Here is a 10,375-nt window from a genome sequence, read left to right as displayed (position 1 = left end):
GGGGTGGGCAGATTTAAATGGAAGTGAAAAGACACAAGTATCTTACGTTGGGAAAAAATACTCTTGGGATTTCTCAACCTAACTGACTCCCAGGACAGGTATCAGGCTGCCTCCTGTGTCACCCCCATCCAACATTGACCCCTGAGCACTGGGACCCAGCCTGGTCCTGTGTTTCCCCAGTCAGACTGACTACCACACTGCCTTGCACCTTTCTAGCTTAACATACTGTGAGTCCTAGAGCCTCGTTGCTGAGCCTCTACCACCAGAATGGTAGGTCTCTGATAACTTTTTTTTCTCCTCAAATTTGCTATATTCTATTTATTTTACAAAGATAGCATATAACACCCAGAAATGGTTTTTTTTTTAAGTTTGTATTCTGGAATAATTCAGATTTACAGAAGTGTGGCAAAGAGAGTTCTCATAGCTATAATCCAGCTCCCCCTAACGTTAACAGCTTTAATAACCATGGCACATTTATTAAGGCTACGAAAATCACATTGGCACAGTACTAGGAAGTCCAGACTATTTGGATTTCACTGGTTTTTTCACAAATGTCTTTTTCCTGTTCTAAGATTCAAGTAAGGATACTCTATTTGCTATCTCTCTCTGTGTAACAAATGACCACAATCTTAGTGGCTAAAAAATCATGCATTCATTATCTCCCAGTTTTTGCAGGTCAGGAATCCAGGCTGGCTTAGCTGGGTCCTCTACTCCAGTGGCTGTCACAAGAGTGCAGTCAGGGGAGGTGTGGGCAGGACTGAGGGCTCATCTGAAAGGGGGACTGGAAAAGAATCTTCATGCTAATATGGTTTGGGCCAGACCTCAGTTTTCTGCAGCCTGTTAAACTGAGGGCCTCAGTTCCTTGTTGGCTGTCAGCTGGAGGTGCCCTCAGTCCTTACCATGTGTGCCTTTCCTCCCATGAGGCAGCTCACAACATACGTAGTTTGCTTCATCAAAGTCAACGTTAGAAGAGTCCGCTAGCAAAACGGAAGTTACAATCTCTTGTAATCCAATATGGAAGTGACATCCCCTCACCGTTAGGGCATTCTGTTGGTTAGAAGCAAATTACTCAAGGGAGAGGATTACACAAGATCATGAATATCAGTAGGACCACTGGGGTGCTGTCTTAGAAGCTCCCTACCACACTGGGTTGAGCTGTCATATTTTCATGGTCTCCTCTGACAGTTTCTCAGTCTGCCCATTGAGAAGGCATTGCACTTTGCCAGAGGTAACAAGCACATCTAGTACCCAGATCTTGGTTTCTAAGTGCCACGCTCCAATAAAAGGAACATGGGCTCCTTGGAGAAATGACTGATTTTAAGGCTGATGAACAGAAATTTAACAAGACAAGCCTGGAGCATTGTTCAGTGCCAGAAAGTAAGAAGGAACCTAAAAAAAAAATGAGACTGTGTCATAAAGATGCGGGAGCCAATCTGAAAGAACTCCCAACAGCCAAAGGTAGAACAATCTGAGCAGCAAAAAAATAACAATAGTGCTGTATTATAGTCCAAAAACTAAATATCCATGATTCCATACTTATATAAATCAGTGATATGATTATATAAGTAAATAAATGCTGGAGATGGGACAACTCTTCCTTGCATAAGATTTCCAAATAATAAATATAGAAGGAATGAGAGAAATGGAAAATTACCACTAGAATACCACAATAATAATTACTCTGGACTGGATCCACAGCTAAATGCTAAAATTAGCGGGCAAAACTTGAAGGTAGGCACAGAGTGAGCCTAGACTGTACATTCTTTCTGCCTGGGTCAGGTTCAGGACCCTGCTTGGAGGGAAGTGGAGCCTAGGAAGAGAATAGCAATATAGCTGAGCTGGGTAGAAGAGATCAGATTTCAGACCTTAGGACTAGCAGGCATGGTACTGGAGAAAAAAGAGCTTTGTAGAGTCAGACTTTCAGAAATTATCATAGGCATTGCTTTAGGTCTTTGACCAAATGCTAAGCTGTGCAGGTTTAGAGTGAGGCACTGCGAGACCAAGCAAAGATCAGTCCTGGGCTTACGTGAACTGAATGGATGCTTGCACATTCCTGGGAGACAGAGACTTTGACCAGCCTGAGTGGAGAATCTTTACCCAATACCCCAGTGAGAAATAGACACCCCAGAAAGACCATGCCTTAAGACCATGCCACTTCAGCTCTAGAGTAAGGGTTACTATAGATCTTCTCCAAAATATGCTAAAAACATGCTTCAAAAGGATCAAGTTGAATTGTGACATTTAGAATGTATATAGATATAGCATATATAACAATAACACAAAAGACAGGATTTGGGAAATGAAACCATAGCTTTGCAAGATTTTTCCGTCTCATATGAGATGGTGCAATATTAACTTTGAGTTGACTGTAATAAATTAAGGATGCATTTTGTAATCACCAGGGCAACCTCTAAAAAAGATAATGAAAACAGGTACAACTGAAAAGCCAATAGAGGGCTTCCTTGGTGATCCAGTGGTTATGAATCCGCCTGCCAATGCAGGGAACACAGGTTCAATCCTTGGTCCAGGAAGATCCCACATGCCACAGGGCAACTAAGCCTGCGTGCTGCAACTACTGAAGCCCGTGTGCCTGGAGCCCATGCTCCACAACAAGAGAAGCCACCGCAATGAGAAGCCCACGCACCACAACTGGAGAAAGCCTGTGCACAACAATAAAGACTCAGTGCAGACACAAATAAATAAATATTTTTTTAATAAAAAAGCCAATAGAAGAATAACAATTAAACATGGAAATATATTTGGTTAACTCAAAAGAAGGTGAGAAAGGAGGACAGAGAAGATCAAAAACCAGAAGGAACAAACAGAAAACACATTACAACCTGATAGAGCTTATTCTGACCATATCAATAATTCCATAATATGTAAATGGACTAAAAGCTCCCATTAAAGGGAAGGATTTTAAGACCAGAAAGATAAAAAGCAGGACCTAACCATAGTTAGGATTAGGGTCAGGCAAGTGATGCACTTGCTTTGGGCACAAAATCTAAGTTTTCAGTTGTTCAGTCGTGTCTGACTCTTTGCAATCCCATGGACTGCAGCACCCCAGGCCTCCCTGTCTATCACCAACTCCTGGAGTTTACCCAAACTCATGTCCTTTGAGTCTGGGATGCATCCAACCATCTCATCCTCTGTCATCCCCTTCCCCACCCTCCTTCAATCTTTCCCAGCATCAGGGTCTTTTCCAATGAGTGAGCTCTTCACATTAAGTGGCCAAAGAATTGGAGTTTCAGCTTCAGTATCAGTCCTTCCAATGAACACTGAGGATTGATCTCCTTTAGGACGGACTGGTTGGATCTCCTTGCAGTCCAAGGGACTCTCGAGAGTCTTCTCCAACACCACAGTTTAAAAGCATCAGTTCTTTAGTGCTCAGCTTTCTTTATAGTCCAACTCTCACATCCATACATGACCACTGGAAAAACCATAGCCTTGACCGGACGGACCTTTGTTGACAAAGTAATGTCTGCTTTTTAATATGCTGTCTAGGTTGGTCATAACTTTCCTTCCAAGGAGTAAGCGTCTTTTAATTTCATGGCTGCAGTCACCATCTGCAGTGATTTTGAAGTCCCCCAAAATAAAGCCTGCCACTGTTTCTACTGTTTCCCCATCTATTTGCCATGAAGTGATGGGACCGGATGCCATGATCTTAGTTTTCTGAATGTTGAGCTTTAAACCAACATTTTCACTCTCCTCTTTCACTTTCATCAAGAGGCTCTTTAGTTCTTCTTCACTTTCTGCCATAAGGGTGGTCTACATATCTGAGGTTATTGATATTCCAAGGCAGACCATAAAAGGCCAAAAAGTGGACAGTGGCCCAATTCCTGGACATCATCACCCCTTCTCCAAAATATCTGGTGTAATCCTCCCACTTACTAGCATATGAAATACTCAGCCCACAAAAACTACCCCAGGTTTCAGGTCCATTCTCACTTTGTAAGATGACCCTAGGCCCTGGGGCCACTCCTGCCTTCTGAGAAGGACCAGATTCTCTCTGTGGGGTGTGTATCTCTTTAAATAAACTTGCTTTCACTTTACTATGGTTTGCTCTTGAATTCTTTCCTGTGCAAATCCATTGACCCTCACTTGGAGACCTGTCCCAGGGAATCACCTGAGACATGGGACATGATCATCCTCTCTCACCCCATTCTCCTGACACATCAGCTAGATGAAAGAAACCAATTAGAGATGCGTAAAACGGAAAAGAAGAAATAAAGATATCTCTATTTTCTGATTATATGATTTTGTACCTAGCAAAGCTTAGAAAATGAGAAAGTGAAACTTGCTCAGTCGTGTCCGACTCTTTGCGACCCCATGCACTATACAGTCCATGGAATTCTCCAGGCCAGAATACTGGAGTTGGTAGCCTTTCCCTTCTCCAGGAGATCTTCCCACCCAGAGATCAAACACAGGTCTCCCGCACTGCAGGCAGATTCTTTACCAGCTGAGCTATCAGCGAAGCAAACCTTAGAGAATCAATGATAAAACTAATGATAAAATTATTCAGCAAAGTGGGATGATACAAAATTAACAGACAAATCAATGGCCTTCATATATACAAATAATAACCAGTTAGAGAAAACCCCATTTATAACAGCACTAAAGAAGGTAATATACCTTACGAAGGAACCTAAAAAGAAATGTGAAAAAAAAATCTATGTGAAGAAAACTTTAAAATTTGTCAAAACCCAAAGATCTTTATAGCACACACCAAATAAATCATCTTAATGTATGAAAAAAAAATTTAAATCAACCTGGAGGTCAGGGAATCCCAGTATGGAATAGAGGCTGTGACAACCTAATCCAACTCTATTGTAAATGTATGACATAACATCGCTGAACAGCATGGGGAGAAGATATGCTGACCTAAGTAACCCTGGAAAATGGTATTTTGACTGGAAACTCCAGAGCTAAAAGACAAAGGGAACCATATAAAAGCATTTAACTTTGGTAAAGTTGTCTCTCATAGGAATACAGGTTAACAATTCTGATATTGCAATCCATATACACTGGGATCAAACAATTAAGTAAATCGGTGGTGGATGGCTGGAGCTGGGTTTCTCACTGTTGGAATGGCAGGCTACAGATGAGCAAGAAGGGCAGGTTAAGATGAACCATATGGTACTGGAACATCAGTATGAATTCATGCTCATCTTAAAATATAGAGAGATGAATAGATGCAGAAATACTTATAGATAAGTGTGAATACATGGGTTAGCACGCATACATTGATTTTCTAGTTCATAGAATCATAAATGGGCTTCCCTAGTGGCTCAGCTGGTAAAGAATCCGCCTGCAATGAGGGAGACCTGGTTTTGACCCCTGGGTTGGGAAGATCCCTTGGAGAAGGGAACGGCTATCCACTCAAATATTCTAGCCTGGAGAATTCCATGGACTGTATAGAATCATAAACATGGTTAAAGGACAACTGACAGACTGGGACAATATATATGCAACATATATTGCAGCATAGTGTTAATACTCCCAATATAGAAAGAATTCTTGAACATTAAGGGGAAAAAAGTCCAAAAAGCCACTAGAAAAATGGGGAAAAGATGTGGACAGTTCACAGATTAAAATGGTCTTATTTATATGAAAAGCATAATTTTACTCATAATTAGAGTGACATAAATTAAAACTATACTAAGAGGATGGATAAACAAATTGTGGTATATCCATAGTATGGAATTCTACTTATAAATAAAAAGGAAAAAATATTGATACATACAACAACTTGGATGAATCTCAAAAGCATTACACTGAGTGAAAGATGCCAGATGCAAATGAGTATATATTGTCTGATTCCATTTGTATGAAACCCTACAAAAGACAAATATAATCTCCCATGACCGAAAGCCAATCAGTGGTTGCCTGAGATGGAGTGGAGGGTTGGGATGGGTAACTAAGGAACCTTTTGAGGGTAATGAAAATTTTCTATATATTGATTGTGGTGGTGGTTACAAGGTATGTGTTTGTCAGAACTCATTGAATTATACAAATAGGTAGATAGGTAAATAGAGAATATATCTCAATAAAGTTCATACATTAAAAAAAGTAAAAAAAGAGACCTGGCTGAAATAATTTTCCCACAGCAAGCAGATTATTTAGTCTGATGAAAATGACAGAAAAAAATGCAGGGGCATGGGTTTGATCCCACGTGTGCTCCAAGAAATAAAGGATACAATGAGATGTCATTTCTTTGTTCTGAGATTGGAGAAAATTGTAAAATAGAACAACACAGATTATTGGCTAGGCTGTGAGGAAACAGGTACTCAAATACGTTGATAGTGGTTATGAACTTGGAACAGCCCATTTGGGAGGGAATTTGGGAGTATCAACTAAAACCAGATATTCATGGAAAAAAAATTTTTTTTTTAATTTATGTGACTGCACCAGGTCTTAGTTGCAGCACATGGGATCTAGTTCCCTGACCAGGGATTGAACCCTCTCCCCCTGCATTGGGAGCACGGAGTCTTAGCCACTGGACCACCAAGGAAATCCCCAGATATTCATTTTTTGATGCAGCAATCCCAGTTCTATGAATTTACCCTGAAGATATACCTCAGATAATAATTTTAAAAAACATATATGTATAAGGTTATTCCTTTTGGCATTGTTTATAATTGCAAAATATTAGAGACCGCCTATATGGGCAAACATAGGAGGGTAGTTCAATTATGATACATTGAAAAAATGGGGTACTATGTACCTGAGACAGGGAGAAAGAAGATATTATCAAATGAAAAATGCAAAGTGCAAAAGAGTAGTTACAGGATGTTACCCTTCATGTAGGATAAATGAGATAATATACATGTATGTGTTACAGCAGAAAAGTTTTCCTTCTATTCTGTAGGTTCTTTGCTGGTTTAATAATTAAATTGACATAAGACAGATAAATAGGAGAAAAACTAATTTTGTATGTGCAGGATATCCATAAAAATATGAGACCCAAAGGTAGCTGGGCAATTGAGGCTTACATGCCAAACTGAGCTAAGGAATGGGATAAGGGCTTCAGAGAGGTTTCAAAGGGGAGGAGGGCAATTCACAGGATGGTAAGAGCAGATGTTTCTTAGTCAAATGTTTGCTTGGCCACGCCGGGTCTTTTAGATAATACGTTATCGCTGGTATAGTTCTCTTTCTGGGCTAGACCACCTATCTTAATTCTTCTATGCAGTTAAAGGAGAGGTAGAAATTTTTCTTCAGTGTGCTGGTCTTGATTCTTTTCAGCTTAAAATAAGTCACACACCAAAGTACCACATTTTGTAGACATTTCTCTAAAGAAGACACAGATGGCTAACAGGTACGTGAAAAGATGCTCAGTATCGCTAATTATTAGAGCAATGCAAATCAAAGTGGCATATTTTGGGGTGGCATTTCTGCCTCTCTTCACATGTGCTCATTTGTGTGAAAAAAAAAGAGAAAGGATAAACTAGAAATTAAATAGGTTGGTTACCTCAACAAGGAGGTGGAGGGGAGGGCAAAATGGAATTCAAACAAAAACAAAGGAACCTAACCATATTTCAAATGAATCATGCAGCCTCATGGGGGAGGGGCATTGGGGAGAGGGAGAACTAACCCAAGCGAATTTTTAAAAAATCTTTTTGGCCACTGGCATGTGGGATCTTAGTTCCCTACCCAGGGATCAAACCTCACCCCCTGCTTTGGCATCTCAGAGTCTAAACCACTAGACCACCAGGGAAGTCCAAGCCAAGCAAATTTTGAACACAGTATTTTGACTACCGTCAGATTAAAAACAAAAGGAACTGCATTGTATTAAAGCTATGGCAGTCTTGTTAAACACAGTATTTTGACTAGAAACCAACAGGAATCTAAATACAAAAGAAGCTGTAAAAAAGTATTGACCTCTAGTTGATAGATTTGTTTTTCATAGTTTATGGGTAAGCAATCCTGGAGTTAATGTGCATTATGATTACACAAATAAGTAAATTTATTGTGGACAGTGGGAGATAGGTTTCTTTCTGTTGGAGAAGAATATGAGTGCTCGCTTCAGCAGCACATATACTAAAACTGGAACGATACAGAGAAGATTAGCATGGACATTTGAATCAGTTCTAATGAGGTGGATGAAACTGGAGCCTATTATACAGAGTGAAGTAAGCCAGAAAGAAAAACACCAATACAGTATACTAATGCATATATATGGAATTTAGAAAGATGGTAACGACAACCCTGTATGCAAGACAGCAAAAGAGACACAGAGGTATAGAACAGTCTTTTGGACTCTGTGGGAGAGGGAGAGGGTGGGATGATTTGGGAGAATGGCGGTAAAACATGTATAATATCATATAAGAAACGAATTGCCAGTCCAGGTTCGATGCAGGATACAGGAAGCTTGGGGCTGGTGCACTGGGATGACCCAGAGGGATGGTATGGGGAGGGAGGTGGGAGGGGGTTCAGGATGGGGAACACGTGTACAACTGTGGCGCATGCATGTTGCTGTTTGGCAAAACCAATACAATATTGTAAAGTAAAAAAAAAATAATAATAAAAAAAGAAAAAAAAAGAATATGAAAAGTGAGGAAACTAAAATGAATCTTGTGTGTTGTGTTGAAATGGAAGTTATTAGTAGTATACTTATGTTTTTAAAGTACATATACCTAAAAAATAAAAGGTACTTACCCCCATGGTCCAGTGGTTAAGACTCCTTGCTTCCACTGCAGAGGGTGCAGATTCTATTCCTGGTCAGGGAACTAAGATCCAACATGCCACACAGCATGACCAAAAAATAAAAATAAAAAATACATATACCTATAGCAAAATATGTAACTAGATATAATAGATATGTGTGTATACATGAATTAGTTCATATACGTGTATTTTTTAGCTCTGTACACTGAGACGGCATAGAAAAAATTACACTCTAGTAGCAATGAACACTTTCTCAACTGGGGCTAAAAAGGAATAATGTTGAGTCTGGAGCATCTTGTAATGCTAGAAAGCAAGGAAGTGCTTTTTTAAAAAAATGATGGGGCCATGTCAAAGGGACACAAAAGTCAACCTGAAGGAGCTTCCACTGGTCAAATCTGGGACAATTTGAGCGTCAAAGGAAATAATGATAGTGATTGATTATAATCTATGGAATAAAATAAGAACGAGTCTGTACAGATCTAAATACATAAATGGGGAAGAAGAGAAAGCTCTTTCTTACAGTAGACTAGTAACTAACAAATATCAAAGGAATGTTGGTGTTAGGAAATCATTGATGGATGCTGAAGTCAATAGCTCAAAAATTTTATATCTAAAGACAGGATGATAAAGCAAAGGTGGCAAAATGTGAACAACTGATGAAGCTGGCAGAAGGGTACAGGTAATTTCCTTATGGGCTTCCCTGGTAGCTCAGACAGTAAAGGACCCGCCTGCAATGCGAGAGACCTGTGTTCAATCCCTGGGTTGGGAAGATTCCCTGGAGGAGGGCAGGACAATCCACTCCAGTATTCTTGCCTGGAGAATCCCATGGACAGAGGAGCCTGGCGGGCTACAGTCCATGGGGTCACAAACGGTCGGACACGACTGAGTGACTAAGCACATTTCCTTATACCATTCTTGCTTTTCTGTAAATTTAAAATGGCATAAAATAGTTTTTCTCCTCGCCCCACTAAAAAGACAAAAAAGAGAAAATAGGGCATATCCTAGTACCAGATATGTTGCTGCTAAACATGCTAATTTTTTTCTTTCCCAAATATAAACTACTGCTTGGGTGGCAGGGTTTGCAGCAGTGGCCGGTAAGCACAAGAGACGTTTATAATGCATTTTAACACTTATTTGAATGTTCCTGATGTTTTGCTATCCTAGTTTTGTTTTTTAAGTGAAGCTTTCTCGTTTGATTCACTGCCATTCTTTCCTTGCAGGTATTTTAAATTTATTGGTGGCTGGGCCCTTTACCTAACAGTATCATGTTAAAAAAAAAAATCAGCGTCAAATCTTTAAAAAAAAAAAAACAAACAACAAACACGCCAAGGGCTTCACAAGAGACGGGATTCCCTTTTTGGGGTCACCCGGAGGAGGGCCGGAACAAGACACGCGCAAAGCTTCCGCTTTCATTTCCACTGTAAAGCCGACCATCTTCCTTAAAGGAGTACCGCGGAAGCGCGATTTTCGGTCGGCAAACACTTCCCTAGCGACGAGTCCCATGACACAGGAATGTCACAGTGTCGCATCACAATGAGTAGTCTAATGATAGCTCAAAAACCAAATCTAATGACCTGGATTCTGGTAAAATCCTAAACTGCAATTCACTTAACCGGCCAGTTTTTTTTCTCTTGTCTCGGTTTCCAAAACGCTGAACTTCCGGAGTAGACTCCTCCCCCTCTATTCCTGACCGGTGGTTTGGTCCGACCCA

At 40.2% G+C, this 10,375-nt stretch overlaps 1 pseudogene; it reads left to right on the top strand.

Annotated features, from left to right (window-relative positions):
- Positions 1-8,013: 8,013 nt before the first annotated feature.
- Positions 8,014-8,072, top strand: LOC133243586 (U6 spliceosomal RNA; annotated as a pseudogene).
- Positions 8,073-10,375: the final 2,303 nt, after the last annotated feature.

Source organism: Bos javanicus, chromosome X, assembly GCF_032452875.1.
Source record: "Bos javanicus breed banteng chromosome X, ARS-OSU_banteng_1.0, whole genome shotgun sequence".
NCBI classification, from domain to species: Eukaryota; Metazoa; Chordata; class Mammalia; order Artiodactyla; family Bovidae; genus Bos; species Bos javanicus.
Note: the sequence above shows the minus strand (reverse complement) of the source record. Positions and strands in the feature narration are given on the sequence as shown.